Genomic DNA, 13139 nt, shown 5'->3' with positions numbered 1-13139 from the left:
ATCGAGAAGCATGAAAAAATGAGAGACATATTTTACCCCATTTAAAAAGTTTAAACTAAAATGATTGATACATAGTATTTCTACATATTTGTAGGGTATATGTGATATTTTGTTACATGCATAGAATGTGTAATAATCAAGTAAGAGTATTTAAGGTATCTGTTACCTTGGGTATTTATTATTTCCATGTGTTGGTAACATTTCAAGTCCTGTCTTCTCCCTGTTTTGAAATACATAATACATTTTTGTTAACTATAGTCACTGTACTCTGTATCAAACATTAGAACTTATTCCTTCTATCAAACTGTATATTTGTACTGATTAACCAACTTTCCTTATCCTCCTTCCCTCACCACTCTTTACAGCCTCTGATATCTGAGGACTAAGTTCTGAATTTTTGTCTTGCCCAAATTCCTATCTAAGGGGTCTAGAGAGTCATGCACTACAAACCATAAATTCTCATCAGATGAGTTTTATTTGACCCTGTATATCATGACTTACTTTTCAGTCTGACTCTGGCATAACATTATGAGACAAGGAAAAAATATTTAAACCCAAAATGTATTTCCTTGCCATACCTGGAAATTGCCCTGCAAAGTCTCTTGTGGGAAAATCCGCGTTGTACAGAAAATGCCCTTTCCCCTTTGTTTTCTTTCCTTTCTTTGCAGATCCAGTAGATAATTGAATAAGAGTCAGGTAACCTTTCAGGTCTGATATGAAACATTTTACAACCTGCTCTCTGTCTCTGAAAGCTGCTATCTGAGAGATTCCTCTGCACAATGAAACTTGGTCTCCACAATCCTTTGCCTTGACTTAAACATTCCTTTCCATTTATCCTGGGTCTTCAGATAAACTCAACAAATTGTCAACCAGAAAAGTTTAAATTTACCTATCACCTGGAAGCCCCAACTTTGAGTTGTTCTGCCTTTCTGAACCAAACCAATGTATTTCTTAAATGCATTTAATTGATATAGCATACCTCTAAAATATATAAAACCAAGCTGTACCCCGACCACCGTGGGCACATGTTCTCAGGACCTCCTGAGGGCTGTGTCACGGGCCATGGTCACTCATATTTGGTTCAGAATAAATCTCTTCAAATGTTTTACTGAATTTGACTCTTTTTGTAAACATACCTGTTATTCTACTCCGTAACTCCATGAGATCAGCATTTTTTTAGCTCCCAATTATAAGTGAGAACAATGCAATATTTGTCTTTCTGTGCCTGGCTTATTTCACTTAATGACTCTCAGTTCCAACCAGGTTACTGCAAATGACAGATTTCATTCTTTTTTATGGCCAAATAGTATCCCATTGTGTGTATATGCCATATTTTCTTTATCCATTCATCCATGATGGACAATTAGGTTGATTCCGTATCTTTGTTAGTGTGAATAGTGCTGCGGTAAACATAGGGATGCAGGTATCCCTGTGATATTTGATTTCCTTTCCTTTGGATTTAGAAAAGAAAAATAGCTCAGACCAGTCTGAGCTATGTGCAGTGTGCCGACATAGGTCATGTTCCCCCAAACCTGCTCCCGCATATCCATGCCTGCGGATAATTGTTAAAGACATTTTGTTCCTCATTAGCTGTCTCACTCATTCCCTTCATGTTCCTGGAATTTGTGATACAATAAACAATGTATAGCCAATCAATAGCTTATGTTATTTTAATGTAAATTCTTGGTAAACAACTCAGGAATTTCATCTTCTTTTCCTTTAAAAATCTACTTGTAAGTGCTGCTAATTAGAGTGGCTGTATTGATTTACATTCTTAATAAAAATGTATGAGTTCCATTTTCTCTTCATACTTGTCTACATCAGTTATTCTTGACTTTTTATTAATAACCATTCTAACTGGTGTAAGATGATATCTCATTGTGGTTTTGATTTGCGTTTCCCTGATGATCAGTGATGTTGAGCTTTTTTTTTTTTCCCACATACCTGTTGTTCTGGCCATTTGTATGTCTCCTTTTGACAAATGTTTATTCATGTTCTTTGCCCACTTTAAAATGGGATTTTTTTTATTTTTTTATTTTTTGCTGTTGAGTTGTTTGTGTTCCTTGTATGTTTTGGCTACTTGTTCCTTGTTGGATGAATAGTTTGAGAATATTTCCTATCTTTCAACAGGTTTTCTTTTTACTCTGTTGATTGTTTCCTTTGCTGTGCAGAAACTTTTAAGTTTAACATAGTCCTACTGGTCTGTTTTTGTTTTAGTTGTCTGTGTTTTTGAGGTCTTATCCAAAATATCTTTGCCCAGTCCAATGTCCTTGTAATCGTCAATGGCTTCCTCCTGCCTGCTGCACAAACAAACCCAATTCACCGAGACCGTGGTATTGCAGTAAATAAAGAGTTTAACTGATGCTGAGCTAGCCATGTAAGAGACAGAATTTTACCCAAATCAATTTCCCTGAAGGCATGGTGATTAGAGCTCTTCAAGGATAGTTTGGTGGACAGCGTACTAGGGAGTGGATGCTGCTAATTAGTTTGGGATGCAATCATAGGGGTATGGAAAAGAGCCCTTGTGTGCTGAATCTGCTTTTGGTTGTATGGAGGCCATAGAACTGGCTAACTAGTCATGAGTCTAGGTGAGGTCAGTCTGAAAAACATCTCGAAAGACCATCTTGGGTTTTACAATAGTGATGTTATTTTTAGGAACAATTGGGGAAGTCACAAATCTTGTGATGTCTGGTCGCATGCCTCCAGAGCAGTAAGAGATTGTAGAAAATATGCTTACATTTTAGTAGAATTCAGGCTCCTCCCATAATCCCAATCTTGTGGCCTTTCATTAATCTTACAAAGGTGATTTCAGCCTCTGAACAAGGAGGGGATCAGCTTTGAGGAAGAACTATTATCATCCTTGCTTCAAAGTTAAACTATAAACTAAAGTCCTCCCATGGCTAGCCTGGCCTATGCCCAGGAATGAGCGAAGACAGCCAGCCTGTGAGACTAGAGGCAAGATGAAGTCAGTCGTGTTAGATTTCTCTCACTGTCATAATCTTTGCAATGGTGGTTTCACTTTGAAATGTTCCCCTACATTTTCTTCTAGCAGTTTTATAGTTTTTGATCTTACATGTAAATCTTTAATTTATTTTGAGTTGATTTCTGATTATGGTGAGAGAGAGGGGTTCAGTTTCATTCATCTGCATATGGATATCCCATTTTCCCAGCACCATTTATTGAATAGGATGCCCTTTCTTCAATGTACATTTTTGGCACTTTTGTTGAAAATTAGCTGTCTGTAAATACATGGATTTATTTCTCTGTTCTCTATTCTGTTCCATTAGTCTATGTGTCTGTTTTTATAACAATATCATGCTGTTATGGTTACTCTATGGTTGAAATACATTTTGACATCTGGTAACACGATGCTTCTGGATTTATTTTTCCAGGATTGCTTTGGTTATTCAAGCTCTTTTTTGATTTCATACAAACTTTAGCATTGTTTTTTCTATTTCTGTGAAAAATGGCATTAGTATTTTCATAGGGATTGCATTGAATTTATGGATTTCTTTGGGTAGTATGGTCATTTAACAATATTAATTCTTCTAATTCATGAGCATGGGATGTCTTTCCATTTGTTTGTGTTTTCTTCAATTTCTTTCATCAGTGTTTTATAGTTTTTTTTTTTATTGAGGTCTTTCACCGCCTAGGTTAAACGTATTCTTTGTTATTTTATTTTGTAACTATTGTAAATAAGATTGCCTTCTTAATTTCTTTCTCTAATAGTTTATCATCAGTATGTAGAAATGCTATTGATATTTGTATGTTGATTTTGTATCCTGCAATTTTATTGAATTTATTTATCAAATCTAGGAATTTTTTGATGAAGTTTTTGATTTTTCTAGATATAAGGTCATGTCATCTGTAAGGAGGGACCATTTGACTTTCTCTTTTTCACTTTGGATACTTTGTATTTCTTTCTTTTGCCTGATTGTTCTGGCTAAAACTTCTAGTACTATGTTGAATAGAAGAGGGGAAAGTGGGCATTCTTTTTTGTTCCAGGTCTTAGAGGAACAATTTCATCTTTCTCCCATCAGTATGATATTAATTGTGGGCTTGTCATGAATGGTCATGAATGTTGAAGTATGTTCCTTCTATAAAGTGGAAATGGTTATGGAAGTATAAGAGAAAAATATGGATAGGGAAGAAAGGGGAGAGAAAAGAAGTTGGAAAGCCAATAAAATGATGAACTATACCATGTGATATGCACACTCCGTATGACAATCTTGAGTTTCTGAATGATCAAATGCTTGGCCTGGTAAATTTTTTTCATAAAATGCAGTTACATTTTTGAATGTTATTTTGATTTTTAATAGGTTATCAAATAAGCATTAAACCAGAATATGATGCATATCCCAGGCAATCCACTAAGATATTGCAAAGAGAGAAATATATCTCACCCCTTTAAATAGCCAGACAGATACAACCAATTAGATACATGCTGCCAAAATAAATAATAATTTTTCCTCAAGAAAGAGGACTTGACAGTGCCATTTGTCAGTCATAGTTCTTCATAAATTCACTTGGTAATTGGGGTGACTATCTGTGTTAATTTATTGACTATTCAAAGGAAAAATGAACTTCTCATATCTTTGTGATAAAAGATAGTTTTGGAACTAAGCTCCTGCCCTTAAGATTCCTACCTTCCCATAGAAATGGGGAGATAAGGGGACTACCTTTCTTGATGATTACTTCTCAAAGATATGCATTCCACATCTTTGAAAAAGACATTCTTGGGTCATAAAGCTGGCAAGCAACTTATCTAGTTTTCAAAAGGATTTGTATACATGTCAAAGAGGCAGAAAAAGACCTTGTAAGTGCAAATCTTCTAAAGTAAACACTCTAAAAAAGGGAGGAAGAAGTCTTTTCCCTTGATTTCAACAGGGAGAATTAATTTTTTCCTTTCAATTGGTATTTACCCTTATAATATCAACTCTGAGTTAAAAGGGAGATGACTGTGAACATTGTGTAGGAGCATTGAGACAGAGGCTGAGAGGACATAAGCCCTTGACTTTTGCAAATCATGGGATGAAGCTACATAGAGAATTTCACTGGCTGTGTCACTGGGAGTTCCAACACTGTTTACGCAGCTCTGAGGGGCATCTGAGTTCCAGAAGAACAGCTTATAATCTCGGCGAGTCAGCCAGGAGGAAAAGGTAAGCCTAAAGTTTGGGATTTATTCTTCTCCTTTCTCCTTTTCCTTTCTGCTCCATACAGGGGCTGTGTTTTCCTTTCCAACCCTGGACCCTTGGTGGGCAGAGCCTAAACATGGAAGCAACTACAGGTTTCTGGCCATGGCCAGTGAAACTGAGGGATTTCCATGTGGAGAAGCCTGACTGCCACCACCTTAAGGAACCTGGGTCTTTTTCATTTTGGTTTATGGGGACCTTGGGTAAGGGGTTTACTCCAAACTCTTGGTACTGTCCTCCCAATAGTCATAATAGTAGCCTCCCTGTGTGCTATATTCTCTCAAAGGTTTTAAATGCTTGCATGCAGCCATCTCTAGAATGTCATATGGTCTGTCTTCAAAGGGAATAACAGGAGCTGAAAGAAATGTGCAACCATGAGGACACTGTAACCTATAAATGATGTGCTGAGATGGGAAACCCAAAATGACGGTAACTGAGAGTGGCGCTAAGGCCCTCAGTTTTGGTCACACTCTCAACTAAGTAAGAACCTGACCAAAAAGGGAGAATTTTTTTAAACAAAATTCTGGGAGGCGGTTCTTGTGGACTGAGCTCATGCACTAGGCCCCAACAAACCAAACCAAACTAAACCAAAATGGAGTCGCTTGTGCTAAAACTTTAAGGAAACACATAGATTCTTGTACAGACCAGGTTTTGTTTTTTCTCCTACAAATCTCTATAACAAACATTTCTACCAGCATAGGTATCAACCCCCTGAATTTCCCATTAAGTCTTTTAACCAAATTCATTTCCTCTAGCCTTGAGACCATCAAGCTTCAGATGATGATGCAACAAAGGTTCCAGTCAGTTCCAGTTGAAGACATTACCCCTGACCATAAAAAAAGTACCCTGCCTCCACTAGACAGAACAGAATGAGAGTTCTGTGATCTCCAACATGTAGGGGCTACACCCCAAGTCAGCATGAAGCAGTTACAGAAGAAAGACTTTCAGTCCCTCTGCCTCCCATAAAGATTTACGGGGATCACACCTCTTAGTGGGGAGATGAAGCAAGAAAATAGGGTCTGGAGGCAGGAGACCTAAGGCTGTTTCACGCCAACTTCCTAGAACTAAATGGAAAGGAAAACCCTAACTTTCCATGCCTAAATAACTAAAGGACCAGAGGCTACTCCTTTTGAACTTTTCTGCCTGGCAGATGTGAAATGGGCTGTCTGCAGCAAATCATACTGAGTGTGGATTGAGTCTTCATTTGCAACTTTGTAACTTCACTCCAGCCTCTGAATCGTTGCTGTCTGCAACCTCGGCTACCACTTCAGTTACATGAGGTAAGCATGAAGTGGCCAGTGGGAAACTTGTAGGGGGTATGTGAACCCAAGGATATTCTGTATATGGACCCTTGAGCTGCTGCTCGGGTCTGCTCCCACACTGTGGAGTGTACTTTCGTTTTCAATAAATCCCTGCTTTCATTCTTTAATTGTGTTATTCTTTCTTTGCTTTGCTGGGTGTTTTGTCTAATTCTTTGTTCAAAATGCCGAGAACCCGGCCAACTTGCAGTCACGACCCTCTACCGTTAACAATAGCACCATGTGACACAGGCTAAAGGGCCAAGTCCCAGGTCATTAGTGCTCTGGGGAGTCAGAGTAAAAGGACATCACCAAAAGGCTGAGCTGTGGGAGGAGACTTCTTGGAGAAGGTAGCTTTTTGAGAGGAAAGAAAGGTAGAGAGGAAGCTGCGTTCCATCTGTGTGAGGCAGAATGAGGATAGCTCTGCAGAGGAAACTGCATATTGTATGTTTAAGAGAGGATTAGTCAGAAGTTTCTGGTTCTATGTGGTAGAAAATCTAATGAGGTGGGATGAAGACAATGGCAACAACAACAAAAACCAAAAAACAGACCAAAAATATCCAAACCCCAAACTAAAATAATCATTGCCTCACATCCCTGAAAAGTTATTTGGTTTTGGGGTTCAGACACAGCTAGAAGCCATGCTCTATTGATGGTTCTCCCTCTGTCTCTTAGCTCTCTTTTCCTCTGTGTTGACTTAATTTTCAAACAGATTCATTTAATCCAGTGGCAAAATGGTCATCAGAAAGTCTAGGCTTCAATCCAAACAATATGGAACATAAGTAACTAAAAAGAACCTCATTTTTGCAATGAATGAAGCATGTGTGTCAGCCTGCATGAGGTTCATTGCCCAGCTTGGGTCAAGTGTCTACCCTGGACATACACAACTACATTTTGAGTGTGACTTTCAGTAAAATAAGAGATTCTTTTAGGAACTTATAGAAGATCTCTTGTTCTTTGTCTTTCAATTGTTCTAAGGGTTTAAAGTCCTAAGCTTATACCTTTTTATATGCTTTCTAGTATAGTAAGGGAAAAACATTCTACTCCATTTGCATCAAGAGCAGACACTTGGTTTTACAAATGTCTTTAGACACTTTATCATAATTACCCACGGGTGACAATTTAATTAATCATGATATACAGCATGCTAAGCATTAATGGGTTTTTTATTTCCCATTGGTGAAAAACTCTGAAGATTGTTCAAGGCCAAGGATACAAGTAGACTCATCTATGAATCTCATTTTCGAGGTTGGTTTCTTGGGACTATGTTGGGTACAAACATAGTATCAGACTCAGAGTCTGGTTAGGAACAGAGAAATCATAATAAATATGGCAACAGAAAGAATGTAGTGTAATTAAATTGGATAAAGAGGTATTAGAGAACTGAAGGAACAATAGAACACTAAGGTAGAACGAAGTTAGTCCATTAAGGCTTGAGGCACAAGGGAAGGAGTTGGAGTTTTAGGGAAATTTAGAGAAGATGCTCTGTAGAATAGAGATTCCCTCTAGGAGTGTGATGCCATGCATCTGCAGCCCATGCCATAGGAGCTTAGAGGAGAGGCTTTGCAGATCTAAGCTCCTGTCTTTGAAGAGGAGGCACTGCTTGGCTACTTTTGGTATCTCAGGAGATTAGAGGTGGGACACCAGAGAATTTGGGTCCAGACCTCTGAGATGGGTCATCTCCCAATAAGTGCTAGTACCTGTGAAGGAACAAAGTGATGTTGGTTCCTGGAGGACCAAAATTATTACAGAGTGAGACTAACTTCCACTGCTTGGTAAACGGCCATTGCTAGAGTGAGACTGGAGTGATGCTGACAGGGAGAGCAGAGAAACAAGAAGTAATAAGTCTTCTCTTCTGTTTTCTTGCCTGTAGTTTCAGTCTAGCATCCCAGATTGGTGGGACTTGACAGAAAGTCACTCGAAATGATGAAAAATGTAATTTTTATTTATCATAAAGCAAGGTATGGATGGGTTGATTTAGAGATGAGTGATGATGCCTTAAAAAAGTAATGTAGCTTTAAAATAATATTTGTATATAAAATTGAAGGGGAATCAATCAACTCAAGCTAAGAAAAATGTATAAGGAATGAATGAAACTGGGATGTGGAGAAAAAAATTATAAAATATTAATATCCTGTATGTATATATAAGATGAAGGCAAAAGTTATATATAAGAAATTTTTAATATTCTATGAAACTAATTAAGAAAATTCTTTCTCTCTCTGTGTCTGTGTATGTGTTTCTGTGTATGTGTTTCTGTGTATGTCTAACTTCTTACCTTTCCCAATAATTAGGACTTGAGTTTAAATAGAGAGTTGAACTTATATTTACCTTAAATTACTTATATACTTACATTTTTGAAAATAGTTTTTATTAAGTATAAGGTACTATATTGCAGCAGAGCATCACAACAGAGGATATCAAATCCAACATAAACATAAAACATGAATTATGTGGTAATGAGAGATTGAGAAACCTTAATGATAGCTATTCTTTTTTCTAGGTAGATTCATCATTTATAATAAAACTGTGTATTAGATCTCAAATGTAATAAGCCATTTGATTTGTCTTTGAAAGAATAAAAGAGCACCATTTGAAATTTCTAACTTGGTTTGTTTTTGCTTTTAGAGTACAGGATCATAAAAATATCCTGGTAATGGTAAAACCTTTTTGCATAAACAGTGGTTCCATTCTGCCTGTACAGAGAGTAAAAGGAAACAGGGGTGTCTTGTTTGTGGTAAGTATTGTATTAAGTATATCACAAATGTCTTTGGGACCAAGGAAATGTGAGAAAAGGGTCATTCTGAACATGATTTGAGGAAGATAAATTACAGCAAAATTGAGAAAAATCTAGGCGTTCAGAACCAACTGCAAACTGACAGGATGAATTCTGAATTTTGCTCAAGCTGTTGTATTGATAAATAATTGCACTGCTTATTGCCAAGTAATTCTGAACAATCAGGAGAGAGGGCCATCAAAGTCGTCTGCATGTAAAGTAAAATATTTTGCAAATGATTTTAGACTGAAACATTTTGCTGAAAGATTTGAAGGCTATGCGTATTTTTCAAAATGTAGTTCCTCAAGAGAATCCTCTGATGATGACCAAGTTCAGGAAATCCTAATAAGAAATAAGAGAGAAAAAAATAACTTTTTCTATGAGAAACTGAGCTTTAAAACTGCAGGGAAACAGCATATATTCTGAATCTTAGAGGTACGGATTTTTCTAGAAAGAGAAATGTGGCCAAAACAGTGAGAGGCCGCTCTGAAATTCTAGATGGAAAGATGGGAAATGGGCCCCACTTTTGTGTCTGTCATTTTTGGAAAGGTAGAGAAACTGGTAGACTTAAAAAAGAAAAGAGAGAGTCCTTTCTAATTTCACCTTGATTTTGATAAGAGTACTTCTCAGGTTTGTCCTAAGTTCTAGTTTTTCAAGGGCAGAATTTTTTTTTTTGACAAATGAATCAGCATTTGGTACTTTTCTGTTCATGCAGGATACCTTAAGAAAGGATGAATGTAGAACCACATGAAAGGCAAGAATCAAAGTCAGCTGCTGTTGGTATAATTTGGAGCTTGGCTGCAATACAGTTATTTGGATCTAGTCTTCAGTGGGAGTTGACTTTATGAGCTCTCATGTTGATCAGGGCTCAGCTGCCAAAGTGTAACTCCAACTACGGATATGAAAACAAATTGAGTGAGTAACCACCATCAAGTCAAAATATGCCAATGCTCTGACAACCTCCATGTCTATGGCTACATGCGCTCATCCCTGCTTAGGCTGGGTACTTATATTCTGTAACTTCCTATGAAGAGCTCATGTGCATTCAGTGTCAGCAATGAACACGACACTGGTCCTGTGGATTCAGAGAGAAACGAGGCACAGTTCTTTCCCTGACGATATTCACAGTCTTCTGAGTGGAGACAGGAGATTGTGTAGTGAATGAAAGCTAAAATAAAGGTATCCCCTTTATATTGGGAGCTTAACAGGAGAGTAAGAATGGTTGAGATATGGGAAGGCAAGTCAGAGAGGATTCTTGAAGATGTGTGATCTTGAAATATAAGTAGAGGCTTGTGAGATAGACCAAAAAAAAAATATATATACATTTTTTTTTTTTTTTTTTTTTTTGAGACAGGACCTCACTCTGTCGACCAGGCTGGGGTATGGTGGAATGATCATCTTTCAGGCTCAAGTGATTCTTCCACCTCAGCTTCCCTAGTAGCTAGGACTAAGGCACACACCACCATGCTTGGTTAATTTTTGTATTTTTTGTAGAGATGGAGTTTCACCATGTTGCCCGGGCTGATCTTGAACTCCTGGACTCAAGAGATCCACCCACCTCCACCTCCCAAAGTGCTGGAATTAAAGGTGTGAACAAATAAAGCTATTAATACCAAAATCTGATCCGTGTGAGTGCTTCTCAGTGAGGCACTAGTGCACTGCCATGACCCAGGCACCTGCTAGGTGGTCTGTGAGTAGTACCACATTTAATACCCTCAGTATCAATAATGAGATACACATTATTATGATGATGATTTCCAGTTTATGGATAAGGAAATGGGCTAAGTGGTGGTGGACATGATGTTCAAGCCTGTGCTCTCTGGGTCCAAGGCATCTGTTCTTAGCCTCCTTGGGCCGTGTCCTCAACATGGAAACTGAGAGAAGGGGGCATCCTAGGCAAAGGAAGTAACCCATGCAGCAGTAGGGAGATGTGAGGGAGAGGGCAGATGACAGAATGGCACAGTGTATTCGTCTGTTTTCATGCTACTGATAAAGACACACCTCAGACTGAGCAATTTACAAAAGCAAGCTGTGTATTGAACTTACAGTTTCACATGGCTGGGGAGGCCTCACAATCATGGTGGAAGGTGAAAGGCACATATCACATGGCAGTAGACAAGAGAAAAGAGAGCTTGTGCAGGGGAATTTCTGTTTGTAAAACCATCAGATCTTGTGAGACTTATTCACTATCATGAGAATAGCATGGGGAAAGACTTGCTGCTATGATTCAATTACTTCCCACCTGGTCCCTCCCATAACATGTGGGAATTCAAGATGAGATTTTGGTGGGGACATAGCCAAACCATAAAATTCCACTCCTGGACCCTCCCAAATCTCATGTGCTAACATTTCAAAACCAGTTGTGCCTTCCCAATTGTCCCCCAAAAGTCTTAACTCATTTCAGCATTAACTCAAAAGTCCACAATCCAAAGTCTCATCCGAGACAAGGCAAGTCCCTTCCATTTACAAGGCTGTAAAATCAAAAGCAAGTTAGTTACTTCCTAGATGCAATGGGGGTACAGGCGTTGGGTAAATACAGCTGTTCCAAATGGGAGAAATTAGCCAAAACAAAGGGGCTACAGGCCCTCTGCAAGTCCAAAATCCAGCAGGGCAGTCAAATCTTAAAGCTCCAAAATGACCTCCTTTGACTCCAGGTCTCACATCCAGGTCACACTGATACAAGACGTGGGTTTCCATGGTCTTGGGAAGCTCTGCAGGGTATAGCCTCCCTCCAGGCTGCTTTCAAGGACTGGTGTTGAGTGTCTGTGGCTTTTCCAGGCACATGGTATAAGCTGTCAGTGGATTTAACATTCTGGGGTCTGGAGGGCCGTGGTCTTCTTCTCACAGCTCCACTAGGTGGTGTCCCAGTAGGGACTCTGTGTGGGGGCTCCAACCCCAAATTTTCCTTCTGGACTGCCCTAGCAGAGGTTCTCCATGAGAACCCTGCCCCTGCAGCAAACTTCTGCCTGGATGTCCAGATATTTCCATACATCCTCTGAAATCTAGGTAGAGGTTCCCAAACCCCAATACTTGACTTCTGTGCACTGGCAGGCTCAAGACCAGATGGAAGCTGCCAAGGCTTGAGGCTTGCCTCCTCTGAAGCCACAGTCCAGGCTCTATGTTGGCCCCTTTTAGCCATCACTGGAATGACTGGGACGCAGGGCACCATGTTGCTAGGCTGCATACAACACAGGGACCCTGCGCCTGGCCCATGAAACCACTTTTTCCTCCTAGGCCTCCAGGCCTGTGATGAGAGGGGCTGCTGTGAAGAACTCTGACATGCCTGGTGGATTTTCTGTTATATATTTTTACCACAATAAAAAATAGACAAATAGAGATAAGGAATCTGGGATGATTCTAACATTTCAATATTGTACAACTGGATAAATGTATCGCTCATTGAGTTTTGGAATATAAGAAGAAAAAGAGCAGATATGGGGGGGTGGTAATATTGGAAGAGCCTCTAGGCCAAATATTGGCAAAATTTTTCTGTAAAGGGCCAGATGACAAATATTTTTGGCTTTTGGGGTAATATGGCAATTCCTCATTTCTGCTATTGTAGCTTGAAAGCAGCCACAGGACAATAAGTAAATAACTGAGCATGGCTGCCCTCAAATAAAGCTTTGCTTACAAAAATAGGCAGTGGACCAAATTTGGCTGGCCCACAAATAGAGAGACCTAGCAGAAATGTGGATCTGAGATTCAAGTGAGATGAAAGGGAGTTTCTAGAAGATAATGAGGTCTCTAACTTTAGCCATATGTGCTTGTTGCGATGTTGGAGAAGGGATTTATATCACCAGTTGGATAGTAAGATAAGATGTTGTAAATAGGCCAGGCACGGTGGCTCATGCCTATAATCCCAGCACTTTGGAA

At 39.0% G+C, this 13139-nt stretch overlaps 1 long non-coding RNA gene across 1 annotated transcript; it reads left to right on the top strand.

The window, feature by feature from the left end:
- Positions 1 to 5373: 5373 nt before the first annotated feature.
- On the top strand, positions 5374 to 10243 carry LOC140712524 (uncharacterized). Its single transcript, XR_012094127.1, has 3 exons — positions 5374 to 6472; positions 9119 to 9227; positions 9982 to 10243. It is a non-coding gene; the product is annotated as an uncharacterized lncRNA (long non-coding RNA).
- The last annotated feature ends 2896 nt before the right edge of the window (positions 10244 to 13139 follow it).

Source organism: Chlorocebus sabaeus, chromosome 9 (genome assembly GCF_047675955.1).
Source record: "Chlorocebus sabaeus isolate Y175 chromosome 9, mChlSab1.0.hap1, whole genome shotgun sequence".
NCBI classification, from domain to species: Eukaryota; Metazoa; Chordata; class Mammalia; order Primates; family Cercopithecidae; genus Chlorocebus; species Chlorocebus sabaeus.
The sequence above is the reverse complement of the archived record's forward strand: the minus strand, read 5'-3'. Positions and strand labels throughout refer to the sequence as shown.